Consider the following 13,952-nt stretch of genomic DNA (forward strand, 5'->3'; position numbering starts at 1 on the left):
GGAAATACGGTTCAATGTGATTAATGGTCTCAGACCTCAACCACTCCTGGATTTGAATCCATTTGCCCGAGACCTGCAGTCCAGCTCTTCAAGTAACTCTGCCTCAGCCTTGGGTATTCCTCAAGAGTCACACTGTCAGGCTGCCCTGGCAGGAAAGCTGTGAAGACCTGACATTCAGAAGAACACCTGAAATACCTATTTACCAAGCAGGTATTCCGTATCAGACATACAGGACGCATTCTACTGAAACTCAGGGATGAGGACACCAAGGCTCAGAGGGTAATTTGTCCAAGGCCACAGAACCAGTAAGTAGCTGAGCCAAGGGTCCAACAGAGGAGTGTCCTACTCCAACCAAACCTGTGGGTTTTTTTTTTAATTTTTTTGAGAGCACGTGCACACAAGCAGGGGAGAGGGGCAGAGAGAGAGAGAGAGAGAGAGAGAGAGAGAGAATCTTAAGCAAGCTCCATGTTCAGTGTGGAGCCAGATCCCATGACCCTGGGATCATGACTTGAGCAGAAATCAAGAGTCGGACGCTCAACCGACTGAGCCACCCAGGCGCCCCTCCAAATCTGTGCTTTTAAAACCACATTTTTTCCTGCCTTTTTCCAAACCAGAATCCAGAAATTTCCCACTCCCCTTGTCAACCAGGTGCCTCCCCACTTTCTTCCGTTTTGCTTCCTCCAATTAATTCTTCAAGCCAAGTTTCAGATCTATAGGAGCTAAAGATTGGCAATACACCTTTTCTCGGGGTTGAGTTCAGTACTCTGGAGAGTACTTCAGGGGGTCCTTTGTTTTCTACTGACTCAGCTCCGCTCTGCTCCCAAAATGGCATCTGGCAACACACACACACACACACACACACACACACACACACACACACACCCCAAAAGAAAAGGAAAATAAAACCCTTTCCCTTCAAGCCCCAACTCCAACACCACTTCCTCTGCAAAGGTTTCCTCGGTCCCGACCACTGAGGGACACGGCTGTTTGCATGTTATCGAGAGCACTTAGACAACTGAGCTATTTTCCCTTTATTCTGGTGTTAAACAAGGAAATTCATGCTCCTGAGAACGACACATGCTCAAAAAGTGAAAGCCCCTTCCTGACCCACTCCCTCAAAACAACCCCTGTCTATAATATAAAGATCCCTCAGATCTTTTTGGGTGGAGATGTAAACGTGTTTCTTCAGCATTTCCTCAACTCTAAGACACCATTGAGTGTAACATGCAGCGTGATTTCTAAGAAACATTGCTATGAAACCAACCGTGCCAGAATGCTGCCTTATCATTCAGAAATCGAAATTTCATACATATTGAAACTTTTTTTTTTATCACATGTCAGTCTTGCACATAAAGAGGAAAATAATAAGTAGGTTAGGTAATATATACCTCAAACAGCTTCTCTGAGACATCAACACCCATGCTTTGGCACACACGACGACCCTCGTGACAAGAGCATCCTAACGAGCGCCCCACAACGGACCCCGGGATGTTCTTCCTCCCTGCATTCTTTGTACAGGCTTTGAGGAGTGTGTGCAACCACATCCCAGGTCAGGACCACTGCCTGCCCAGCCACGACTGTAAGACACATCCCCACCCCCCCGGTGTTCAAATACAAAACATCGCATCTTGGAACTCACGACATACAAAATATACACAGCTTCCCCACCAGATTGTGATGATCTCTTTACAGGCCTGTTTCCCTTGCTGAACTGCAAACTTTGCAGGGACATGTTACTGCTCGCCATTCTCTGACCACCTTTTACCGATCACCCAACCCCTGGCACCCAGTAGCACCTGTAAATGTGCAAATGTCCAGGGGCAAGTAGCGGTTCGACACAAAACTGGGAGCATCTGGATTTCAAAGCGCCCGAGGTGCAAGGAAGACAGAAGAAAGGAACGAAAAGCACGTGCGGCTTAGGCTTAGCGGCAGCTGGCTCATCTCTGGGCTGCTGGTAGGATCACCCTTCCCATCGCCTCCTGCAACGTCAGGGATACCACCTGAGGAGCTCCATGAGCAGTCCCACTACCCAGAAAATAAAACCGCTTCTGCAAGCCGCCAGACAAGAATTAGCCCTGAAACCCCTTGCCAGCCAGCCTGACACACACCTCACCTCTATAATCACATCTGGAATCAACCGCTACACTCCCAAGGGGTAACACACACAGAGTTAGGAGGGGTGACCAAATTTAGTCTGACCGGGCTTAAGGAGAAGCGTTAAGAGTATCTACAGCAATGGTTCCCAACTAGAGGTGGACACCTCTATGGACCTCTTAAATGCACAGCAACTTTGCACCGAGCCCAGCCTTCCTAAGGCTCCAGGGGTAACGTCCAGACTGTTGAAAGATGCGTGAAGGCCGCAGTGCACATGGCAGGTAGGAACACTGGTGGGACAGAGGCTCCCTGGGACAGGAGTGGAAAGAGGCTGACGTGGACTGGAGTCAGGATCATCCTGAATTAGCCATGCAAAAGGATCTGTGGACAGTGAACTACAAACCCAGAAGTCAAAGTGTGGGGATGAGCGAGAACATCCAAGGAGGGTGTGTTGGGAAAGGCGCCCGACAGTCTCACCCTGCTTCCCTGGTGCCTGGCACCTGTCGGGGGCACAAACGTTTGCTGAATGAGATTCACGTGGCTGATCAGACAGGCTGATGAACACCCTCAAATTTCCACACAGCCACCTACTGTGTGCAGAAATCCCGAGCTGGCTCCAGCAACTGAGGCAGGAAGAACCCCCGTCAGTCCCCTCCTGGCAGGGTAGTTTTGCCCAAGGTCCCCTAAGACACCTGACTAGAACCGTTCTAGAAGCCGTTCCCTCTTTAACAGTTCCCAGTAAAAAAAAAAAAAAAAAAAAAAGGAAGCTGCTTCCTCCCTCCAAATCATAGATGACTCTTCTCCTGGTTTCCAGTTATATAGACATTAGTCATTTTTATATTTTATGATTAAGGTAAAACTCCGAGGGGAAAGGATATCAGGGGGAGGGCCTTTTGAGCACACAACAAAACTAGAAACCCTTTATCAAAGAAAGCGCAACATTGGCCTTCTCTTAGCTCTCCAGCGTTTAAAACAAAAGCAGATTTTGAATTATGGGAATTTCTCCGCTCTGCCTGCAAGAAAAATGCTATTAGGTAGCTTGTCTTCCGTTTTTCTCTCAGCGAAAATACCTGAGGAGGTCTTCCGAGGGTTCTAGATTACAGGACAGGGCTGCTGTCCCCTCAGCTGACGGGGCTCTAACTCTAACCACCGTGGTCTCCCAAAGGCTGGGAGATGAAACGGCAGCCCACGGAGAATGGGTTCAAAGAGATTCCACCAAAGGAAGCTTGGCTCACAATGGTTTCGATGGTTCGCAATCAGTTCGCCCCCAGGACATCCCCAGCCACGGGGACGGGTGATCTGAAAACGGAGCATATCAAAATGCTATCGATAAGCTAAATTACCAGACAGCTTATCTGAGGCCCACATCCGCCATATGGTGCCCCAACTTCTGCCGCCTGTTGCTGCCGCAACAATAGGCGCGCCTGCCCAGAAAGCAGCTTCGGACAGAAACCCGGCAGCAGCGGCATGTGGGGCGGCTGCTGTGTTTACATTTTATTTTGTGCCATTAGCTCCGTGCCTCCCCCGAACCCCGTAGAGACCAGAAACGCAGCACACGTTCAATGCCAAAAAGACGCGTTACCTACAGGCCACGCGCGTGCACGCCGCGCGCGTAGGTATACATCAGGTGAACAGAACAAACCAGATGTCAAGCCTAGGAAATGGAGCTGCCTGGTGGGGGAGGGCGGGTCAGGCAGGCTCCCGGCTGGAGCTCCAAGCAGACAATGCGCTTTTCTCAAAACACTCGGGCGGGCGGGCCTCGGGGAGTGGCTATTTAAAACACTTGGCTCCTTTTATTTCACCACCGTGGAAGTGAATTCGGCTCTTAAGTGCCAGAGCAAATGAAGTCATTTGGTTTCTGCGGGCTCCCTTTGCATTTCAGCAGAAGTCAGGCTGGACGAAAGTCGGAAGGTCCAGCTGAAGTTGTTCTTTCTTCCAATTAAAATTGATTCCACAGAGGATTTGGCGCCTGGGCTTCATTAACTTTTTTTTTTCTTGGAAAAGGCACTAAGCTCATAGAAAATTTAAAGGACACAAGACCGTGGAATGAATGCTGTCAAAGATGACTCCTGTCACAGAATGCCATCAGGTTGAGATGCAAAGTCGAACAAATGAGGAGATCACCTTCTAAAGGCTTGGTTGGTATCACAGCTTAATGGGGATTTTCGGCAAATGAATTCGTAAGATTTCCGCATTTAGTTTCTTTCTACTCTGTAAAGAGGTTCCTATCTTCACAGAGGTTATATCATTAATGGTAATAAAATATTCACTTATTTGGTTTATCTATTTGGGCAAAGACACGGGTCTTCAAAGGGAACTCAGCAACACACAGCATCTGGTTATGCAAAAATGTACAAGATGCAGGTCTGGAAACAGGGCAAAGGAAAAAGAAAAAAAAAAAGGCAGTCAACCTAACATTCAGATCTAGTTATCTATTATGGAAAGGTGCTCATCTCACTCAACCCCCCCAATTACCAACACCTTAGCAGACAGACAACATTCTCGGATGAACTTTTCAAATTTTCTTAAACACTCTCAGTTTAAAAAAAAAAAAAATCTCCTTTCAAGTTAAATGGAGATTGCACTTGAACTCCATCCAAGAGCGGAGCTGAACTGAATTATGATAATTAGAAAGCTGTGCCTATAAAAAAGCGGCGCAGTTCATGCATTTTTTTTTAAAAGTTCATGCCAGAGAATATAAGTTCAATATGTTCTCACATAATTAACATTTCCCACCATTAGCAGCAGTGTTTCAGTTTATATATCAGTAAAAACAACAGCACTCGTCATTGCTGTATATTCCCAGTCAAGAGTGTTTCAGTCACTTTGCACATACATCTAAATCTGTCAGATGCCTAAAAGCAACCAGAATTCCCCACTGGAGACGATGGTGGTGCTTAACTTGTTCATTAGTAAGCTCCTTTTTTTTCTTTTCAACCCATTTTCCAATGCTGGGCTCTGTTCCCCAAACTAGAACTGCTAATAAAATCCTAGGACACAGCCTTAAAAACTAATGTGAAAAGGGGCAGAAAGCACTGCATGAGGATAGCAGATATTGATGGGGAAAGTAGATTTGTGGGGGTGGGGGGTGGGGACAGATACAGCCAGGATGGAGACTTCCCTTGGCCTACCCCAAAATAGAAAAGACCAGCCTCTAGGATCCCCCTCCCCTCTTTCCAATCAGAAGACAGACAAGTGGTTTCACCATTAGCGAGGACTCCCAGACTATGGAAACTACTTTCTGAGAACCCTCCCAACCATGCAAAAAGCCACTGGACAGAACTTAAGAGCCGAGAGGGACCCACCCTGTAAGAAATACCATCCTCAAAACCCACCCTTCAGGGCATCCCATTCGGTTTCACTAAAATAAAAATACACATTTCAAAATGTTCTTACTAGGCACCACTAGGAAGACTGAATGTATCTGAAGAGGTGACTGAATTTCAGCTAGGAGTTCAAATATGGAATAGGGTCAAGGAAGCTTATGAAGAGAACCTTAACGGGTTGGGGACTCTCAATAGCTCACAGCTTTGAAACAAAAGAAAATCAAAACACTCAGATATTTCAATCCAAATACTCTACGGTTCCACAAACTATCCCAGAAGAGGGAAGGCTCACACTTCCCAGATCTCAAAACCATGTAGTAATTACAATACAAGGGGGACTAAACTGCTATTTGTCAAAAAGCCCAACCCTGAAACATTAAGGGCTTCAGATGGACCTGAATTACCTGATTTTATCACCCTTGTGAATATGAAAGAATCAAATGTATCACTGATATTGTTCAAACCTGACTTGGGATCTAACTGAAACACCACCGGGTAAACTGTGACTTCTGCAGATAAAATGAGAAACAGCACCAGGCAGCTATAAAAGATTATTCTAGCCATTGGTCAGTCCCCAATACCAATAGCCCAGCAGCACAGCCCAAGTTTGTCAAAGGGCAATATATTAGCTTACAATATACTTCCCGACCCCGACCCACCCCCCACCCCGAGTTCAGAAGTAGGACACTAGCCTCAGCAGTTCCAGTCACTGAACTCTAAAGAGGAAGCTGCAATGCGTGCCTTTATCAGCAGAAAGGTGGGCTCCGATTTCCCTGCAGTTCTACAGAAAAAGCTCAACGCTTGCTCTGACCAGTATCCTCCAGTCTTTGGGAAAAAAAAAAAAAACAAAACAGACCTAAAAAAAAGTTTTATCACTAAATGTATCCAAACTGTAGACCCAGCTTTCACTCAGCAGTGTTTTTTATTCTTTCACAATCTCTTTATTGGGAACAAGTCAATGTGCCTAAAATACAAGCTTAGAAGTGTTACCTACCTACTGTCCACATGTGGACACTGGCTCATACATGCAGTTATCTGCACCAACCTTTTGAGTGATAGAACACCACAATTTTCATTTGCAGTCAGTATAATTATGCTCGCAATTAACGTGTAATAATACATGACATGAGAAAAAAGTAATCCCACAGATGCACAGACTCTTGTTGGACCACCACGTATGTCACACTGATCCATTTCTAAAACAAGGAACCTTAAAATATTGTTAATGGCACAGCTCATTTCTTCAAAGGCCTATCTAACATTTGGGACCCACGGTCTCTATTCCTGTTACATACTTTTCTACTGAAGATGTAACAAATATGATCTAGAAAATGATACACACATATTCTTCTTCAGCTGTCCCATTAAGAAATGCCTTCCTATACTTGTTCTGCAGCATCAGAATTCAAAATGCTTTCTAAATCACTGAAGCTCAAGCAGCAAAAAAGACAGAACACCTTTTTCCTTTTGATCTGCTTGTCCTTTTTCTAAATAAAAGGGAACATTAATCCCCAAAGTGAGTATCCAAATACATAATTTCTGCTGTAAAAAGACAGAGAGGTAGAGGAAAAGGGAAAGAGAAGAAGCTGACTTCTCCCATGGTGCCCTCCCCCCACCCCCGCCCGCCCCGCCCCAAACCTGCCCTTAACAGATAATTAGTTTGCCGCTAGGGCCTAAGCACACATAGTGCCGCAATGCAAAAAGCGCCTCTCCGTGAGAAATTTGTTTCAATCCGGCTCAAACTAAACTAGGTTGCCATCCCTCTTTAAATTAAATTGCATTAAGGATATATGGTGGTGAGTCCTGGTTTATGTTTGGGGAAAAGGGGGGAAAAAAAAACCTCCATCTATCTCTCAAGCATGTTCTCTGGATGGAGTTCTATTTGTTACTTTACGAAAGATCACAGAGAGGATTCTATACAAAGATTCTTTCCTATATTTTTTAAATCTTACTGTCAAGGCAGAGTCACTTAGTTTTGTTTGAAAATTGTAAAAAAACAAAGGGGGGGGGAGATTATTAAACTACGACCCTAAAACTGCAGACCAAATAACACTTACCATTAAAGTAAAAATAAAATGGTCTACACACTGGCACTTTTATACCATCAGCAAGAAACAGTAATGGATACAGCTTATCAGTCCATTTTTTTTTTATACCAACAACAAATAAAAGAATTATAAACCCTGTCTAAAACCTGAAACCTGAGAGCTCAATACTGAGATGCACATACAAAATACTAAACAAAAATATCTGTGCCCATTTATGGAAATATTGAGATTAGAAAAATAAGTTTTCCCCCCAAAACATAACAATTTAAAACCTCACTGTTAACAAAGGTTCAACTAATCCATTTGTCTTTCCTGAGTCACTTTGTAATTAGTTCCACTGTTTCCTTCTGAAGAGGAAAGATTCTTACCAAAGTTGGATTTAAGTCCGGCCCCAAAGATCCTGCTATCTACAAAAGGGCACAAACCCAAGAGTCAAAGGATGAAGCACTAGGCACAGCCTGAGCTATGTTCCCCAACCAGTGCCTCAGAGTACCCTGGCGGAGAAACCCCCGGGCACCACACGCCAGCAAGAGTCACTGCACAGACAGAAGCCCACACTGCCTGCTCTGATCACATGTTCCACAAGGGATCCGTCTATTCAGGTAACCACCTGCAGGCAGCCAGCACACCACAAGCGATCAGACCAGCAAAACTTCCAGAAACAATCAAGGAGAAGGGTGGGGAGGGAGAAACTTGTGGTTGCCCTGAACTGTTAGTGTTCTGCTCCTCTGCAATATCTGTAGCATTTTAATTTTTGTTTGTTTGTTTAACCATTTTGAAATCTGATAGGTTTTGCAGATCTTTCTGTCCCAGGACCTGGGCTCCCTCCAAGGCACTGTTTTTAAAACAGGCCTTTTTACATGACCCTCTCCTGGAACATCATCCGTCTCTAAGTTTCCAGCGCTTACGGAGGTCAATTTTCATTTCTGCAAATCACAGACAGCCACTTGCTTCTGAGAAGTTAACAAGCCTCCTGAGAAATGCTGGTGGCTGCTATTTCATTGTTTCATAAATATTTTTATACAGTGACACCATTCAGCTTTAAATAAATCTTTAAAAAGAAAGAATTAAAAAGCAGAGAAAATTATGATCTGGATTTTATTTATTTTCGTGGGAGGAGAATAAGGGAAGTGTGAGCCCTCCATTGTTTTCAACTCCTTTAAAATGTTGCTTCAGTTTTGCTTTTTTTTTTTTTAAATATACAAATGCATTTTAGAAAAAAGAAACTCATAGAAGTTGAACTTTCTTGAAAGCGGGCCTCTGGACTTTTGAAAACAAGTGTTGCTGCTACGAACAAAGACTAGAAGTACACCCTGATTTTCTCCTCTCCTGGGGATCATTTCTCTTCCAATAAACAAACAAATCCCCCAGTATTTCCTACCGAAGGGAAGTTTTCCAGGGAGAGTCTCCTCCAGGGTTTGGTGGTAACTGCGACTCAGTCTTTTTTGGACACAATGTTTCTGCTGACTCCTGAAAATTTTCCACTTGAATGTGCAATGAAGCGGCGGCGGCGGCGGCAGCAACAGTCCTGGAGAAGCGGCAAAGGCGACCGTGCCTTCTTTCATCTTTGAGAAGGACCGAACCCCCGCCAGCAGCACGAGTCGGCGCGGACCCCGGGCCGGCCTCGGGGGGTCCCGGCGCCCGGGGTGGGTTGGGGGGGGGCGGTAGGGTTGGGGGGAGGCGGCCGGCTGCGGGCTCCCAGGCGGCGCCGGAGGCTCTCGCCGCCCGCGCCCGCTCCGAACTTCTGACTTCCCCGAGAAAACCGTGCAAACTGCCCGAGGGTGTGAGGGTGTGTGCGTGTGCGCGCGTGCGGGCGGGCGAGGGGGGCGCGGGGGGCGCGGCGCGGCCGGCCGCCTCCAGGGCCGCCGCCGGGGGCCGCCTGTTGCCGCGCGGGCTCCGCAGCGCGCGGCCCAACTTGGCGTCCCGGCAACTCGCGCGGCGGCGCCCGGCCGCTCACCTTGAACGGGGCGCGGGGGCCCGGCCCCGGCCCTTCGCGCGCCCGCCCGCCGCACACAAAGCGGAGCCGCGAGAGAAAGAGCGGCCCGAGCGGGACGCGCCGCCGGCCCCCCGCCCCCGGCGCCCCGCGCGCCGCCCGCCCGCACCCTGCATCAGCCCCGCGCGCCAACTTACCTCGGCGAAGGGAGCCGCCGCAGCGCCCGGCGAGTCCGAGGCAAACTTCGGCGCCGGTTCCCCCGCCCGCAGCTCGGTGCCCGGCTCCCTCCCCGGCTCCCGGTCCCCGGGCCGGGCCACCCCACCCCTGCCTAGCACCGCTCCTGCCCCGGGGCCGGCTGGGCGCACTGGGCTGCTGCCCGCGGCTCCGGGCAAAGGCGGACGGGGTGGGGGGGTTTCACTGCATGGCCTGTCCCCGGACGCGGCCGCCCCGGGCCCGGGCCCCGCCGCGCGGACCGGCCCGCAGGGTGGAAGCGAGTCTGCAAAGTGCTTGGTGGGCGCCCGCGGCGGGCGGCGGGGCCGCGGCGGCGGCTGCAGAGGCTCGGCTCGGCTCGGGCGGCGCGGCGCGGCGCGAGCGATGCTAAGAATGTTCGGAATGAGGACAGGAATGAAATGAACGCCAGGACCGAACTCGCTCCGGAGGGGTGGGGCCTCGGTGACGTCATGCGGCCTGCCGCCCGGGGCCGGGGGCGGGGTCTGCCGCCGCCGGTGACGTCATGGGGATTCGGGGCGGGCCCGGCTCGGCCGCCTAGCCGTTGGGGCGCGGGCTCCCCCGGCAGGGGCGGCGGGGCGGAGCCTCGCGCCCACGGGGGAGCGGGGCGCGCGCGGGAGCCGCCCTGCCCCCTCCCGGCGCGGGCCTGGGCTTTGTCCCGAGCAGGGCGGGGCGGCGGGGAGGAGGGCGGCTCGCAGGCGCCCGCGCCCGCGCGGAGAGCTCTGGAACCCCGGGTTCCCTCCTCCCGGCGGGCGCCGAGGCCGGAGCTGCGCGCGCCGCGCCTGCCCTGCCTCAGTTTCCCTCGTCCGGGGCGCGGAAGCTCGGCGGGCCGCTGAGAGCGCTCCGGGACTCGCGGAGGTCTGCAAGTTCGGAGCAGAGAAGTTTCTTTTCTGGAAATTCGGTGGTGGTTCTCCAGCGCCGTGGAAGCCTTCCGGGAGCCGGATTCCCAGCCTGCCATGTCTTCCCCTCTTTCACTTTAAAAGTTCGGAGCGCTCGTTCCAGTCGAAGTCGGCCCTTTTGTTGGGAAGCGAAATCTGTAGCATAGCCGAGAAAGTATAATTACAGAGTTCGTGATAACCTTGCCCTGCTAGCACGGTCCTCTCCAGCTTGCTCAAAAAGCTAAGCCCACTCCGCCCTGCGGGTTGTCCTCTCCGAAAGTAATGGATCAGGTAAAAACTCCTCGAGTTTTTAAAATGTTACATCCGGTAACTTCAGGTCACCGCCTTTGTGTGTGTGGGTAAACTTCACTTCTATAATAAAAATAATTTTAACGCTACCTTCGGAGGCGCGAAAGTGACGTAGCAGACCCGGTGGATGGATAAATTAGAAGACAGCTTGGCAAGTCGGCCTTCTGTGGCAGAACGGTCTATCAAGTGTTGGGCAACAGGTAACTGTCAGTGAAGTTTCTCGAAGATCAATGTACTGAAGCATTTGCTGCATTGTTGCCGTCTTTCCTTCTAAGGTCTTTGCTCTCCTTTCCAGCTGAGGTCCCAGGATAAACAATGGCGCCTATTTTATGTGTCCCCAAGTCCCCTAAATATGCGTAACTGAGGGAAGCAGAATATGACTTGCTGTGGCACATTTTCTACAAAACCTAACTTTTACTAATGTTTTTCACTTGAAATTTTGGTTGTGATCATTGAAGATTCGCATGTTGTAAAAAGTAATACTGCAAAGAAATCTTTTCTTCACTTTGCCCAGTTCTCCCCAACCGTCATGTCTTCCAAAAGTATCCTGTATCACAATCAGGATGTTGACATTGATCCAATCCGCCGGTCTTAGTGACATTTCCCCAGTCTTCACTGTACTCATTTGTGGGTGCCTGTATTTCCGTACAATTTTCTCACTTGTGTAGGTATCCACCACCCCAGGCAGGTACTCACGTATTTGATCTCATGTATTTTATCTCTTTTGCATGCAATAATAAGATGATACAATGAGGGTTAAGATAGCGACCCCAGCCACCTTAGCACTGGTTTTTTTGGAAATGTGTTAGAAAACCATAATTAACTTGGCATTCAAACTGTCCCAGGCATATCCCTCTCCAAATATCATCTTCTAAAAGCACCAGAGTTGGACGGCGGTGCAAGCCAGACCATAGGGCTGCTCAGCCACGGTTGGCCCAGTGCACCTGACCACTTTTCAGACTCCAGCTCCCATCTCCCAGCCACCTGGCAACATAAAGCATTCCATCTCTTACTGAATTAAGAGTGAAAATACCTTGGCCTGGAATTCAAAGTTCTTCATGACCAATATTTTCTCCGACTTCTCCCATTTACATGGATATTTCTTGAGACTTATCTTAAAAACCTCTTCTAGGAAGACTGCCCGACTAGGTATTTCCTCCCCAGGACCCTCAAAACTACTTGCTCCAGACACACTATTGTATTCTGTTAACGGTGTATGGGGATGCCCCCATATCTGAGCCCTTAAAAGGAGACTGGGTCTCATTTAGCTAAGTGGATGCTGTCTGGGACCTACACATAAAATGGGAATAACTCTTGTGGTCCCTACACACATTTTCACTCTCCTCAGCCACCCACTGGTCAGCACATGGGACCTATGGATGTAGGACCCAGCAGCTGTTCAACCCCAGCATCTGAGGGCAGGAACAGTAACTGCCACCGGCCAAAATGACAGCAACTAAACATGTACTACACCCATACTCGGCACTTGGCATTTTGAATTGGCCATCTCAAGCCTCATGGCACCTGAGGTAACCATTAGTAGCCCAGTTTATACAGGTGAGGACCTGAGGTATAGGAAGTTTACATGACTCACCCAATGATCCATGGTCAGGAGAGAATAGAGCCAAGACCTAAATTCCCTCCGACTTCAGCCCATGTTCATAATCGCTGATCCTACTGCTCCCCAAACTAAAGTGGATATATAACAAAGCAATCAGATGCCAGGCACTTTTCTAAGTACTTTCCATTCATTATCTCATTATAATCCCCACGTCACCCCATGAGATAGGTACTCATTATTCTCATTTTGTAGATGAGCAAACAGAGGACCAGAACAGAGAGGTGAAATAATTTGGTTGAGATACAGCTAGAAAGTACAGAGTGAGGATCCAAACCCAGGCAGTCCAGCGCCATGTTTCAGGCTCTTAACCTTCTACTTAGTCCGCCAAATGCAGTGCGGTGCAAAAGATCAACCACGTGTAGGGGTGATCCACCCTGAGATGTAACAATTATATGTATCACCTATGATGCAAGAGAGTTTGTTACTCCCAAGTCTTAACCAAACAACCTAACTTGTAACACGTAAGAGAAACAGTGACCCACTTAATGGTAACATGTTAAGCTAGAACTCAGTCAGCCGGAAGCTAGAAAGGAGAGCTGACCCGTTAGAACCTACTTAAGGGAGCACCTGGCTCAGAAAGACACTGCTTAGAAAACAAGATGTGTTATTTAATAGTAAAGATATAGTTTGTCTCATTTCTGATGCAGTTGAGCAATTTATAGTAGGGTAAGTTGGTATAACCTCTTTGGGGAGGTTTGGTAGTAACTAGTGAAGTTGAAGAGATGCGTACTCTGTGACCCACAAGCTCCTCTTAGGAGTACAGCCAAGATAAACTCAGGTGTGTGTGCACTAGGACACACGTTCAAGAATGTTGGGGGGGGGGGACATTTTTGTAATAACCCCAAACAGGAGGGGGCCTGGCTGGCTTAGTTGGTAGAGCATCAGGCTCTTGATCTTGGGGTTGTGAATTCAAGCCCCACATTAGACATAGAGATTACTTTTTAAAAAATTAAATAGATAAAATGCTTTTTTTTTTTAATAGAGAATCAGGGCACCTGGGTGGCTCAGTTGGTTAAGCGTCCTACTCTTGATCTCAGCCCAGGTCATAATCTCATGGTTCGTGGGACAGAGCCCTGCATCAGGCTCCACGCTGACAGCACGGAACCTGCTTAAGATTCTCTCTCTCCCTCTACCCTTTTCCCCCACTCACTCTCTCATAATAAATAAGTAAACTTTTTTTTTTAAATAGAGGATCACAAACTTAAAAAAGAAAAAAACAAGAAACAACCCATATGTCCACTAATAGCAGAAAGAATAAATAAATTGTGATATAATCATACAGTGGAATAGTATACAGGGTTGACAATAAATGAGGTCCATGCAACAACATGAATGATGCTAAAAAATATACTGTGGAGTGAAAGAAGCATGAAATAAAAGAATCCATATAGTATAATTGTGCTTATATAAAGTTCAAAAACAAGTAAAATTTAACAGCATTGTCTGGGGATATATACATAGGTGGTAAAACTGGAAAGAAAGAAAATAGAACGTGAATTACCAACAAATCTGGGA

The 13,952-nt window shown here is 48.1% G+C and overlaps 1 protein-coding gene across 10 annotated transcripts in view; it reads right to left on the reverse strand.

Moving 5' to 3' along the window:
* TEAD1 (TEA domain transcription factor 1) overlaps positions 1-9,816 on the reverse strand; it is a 271,950-nt gene extending 262,134 nt beyond the window's left edge. For 9 of the 10 annotated variants that reach the window (XM_086677950.1, XM_086677948.1, XM_086677952.1 and 6 more), the window contains exon 1: positions 9,599-9,816. The gene's annotated coding sequence lies outside the window, so the exon portion shown is untranslated. Of the gene's footprint in view, positions 1-8,849; positions 8,997-9,598 lie in introns of all 10 variants that reach the window. The other variant, XM_086677943.1, reaches the window with a different exon arrangement.
* Positions 9,817-13,952: the final 4,136 nt, after the last annotated feature.

This window comes from Puma concolor, chromosome D1 (genome assembly GCF_028749965.1).
Source record: "Puma concolor isolate L17-30 chromosome D1, mPumCon1.1.hap2, whole genome shotgun sequence".
Taxonomy (NCBI): Eukaryota; Metazoa; Chordata; class Mammalia; order Carnivora; family Felidae; genus Puma; species Puma concolor.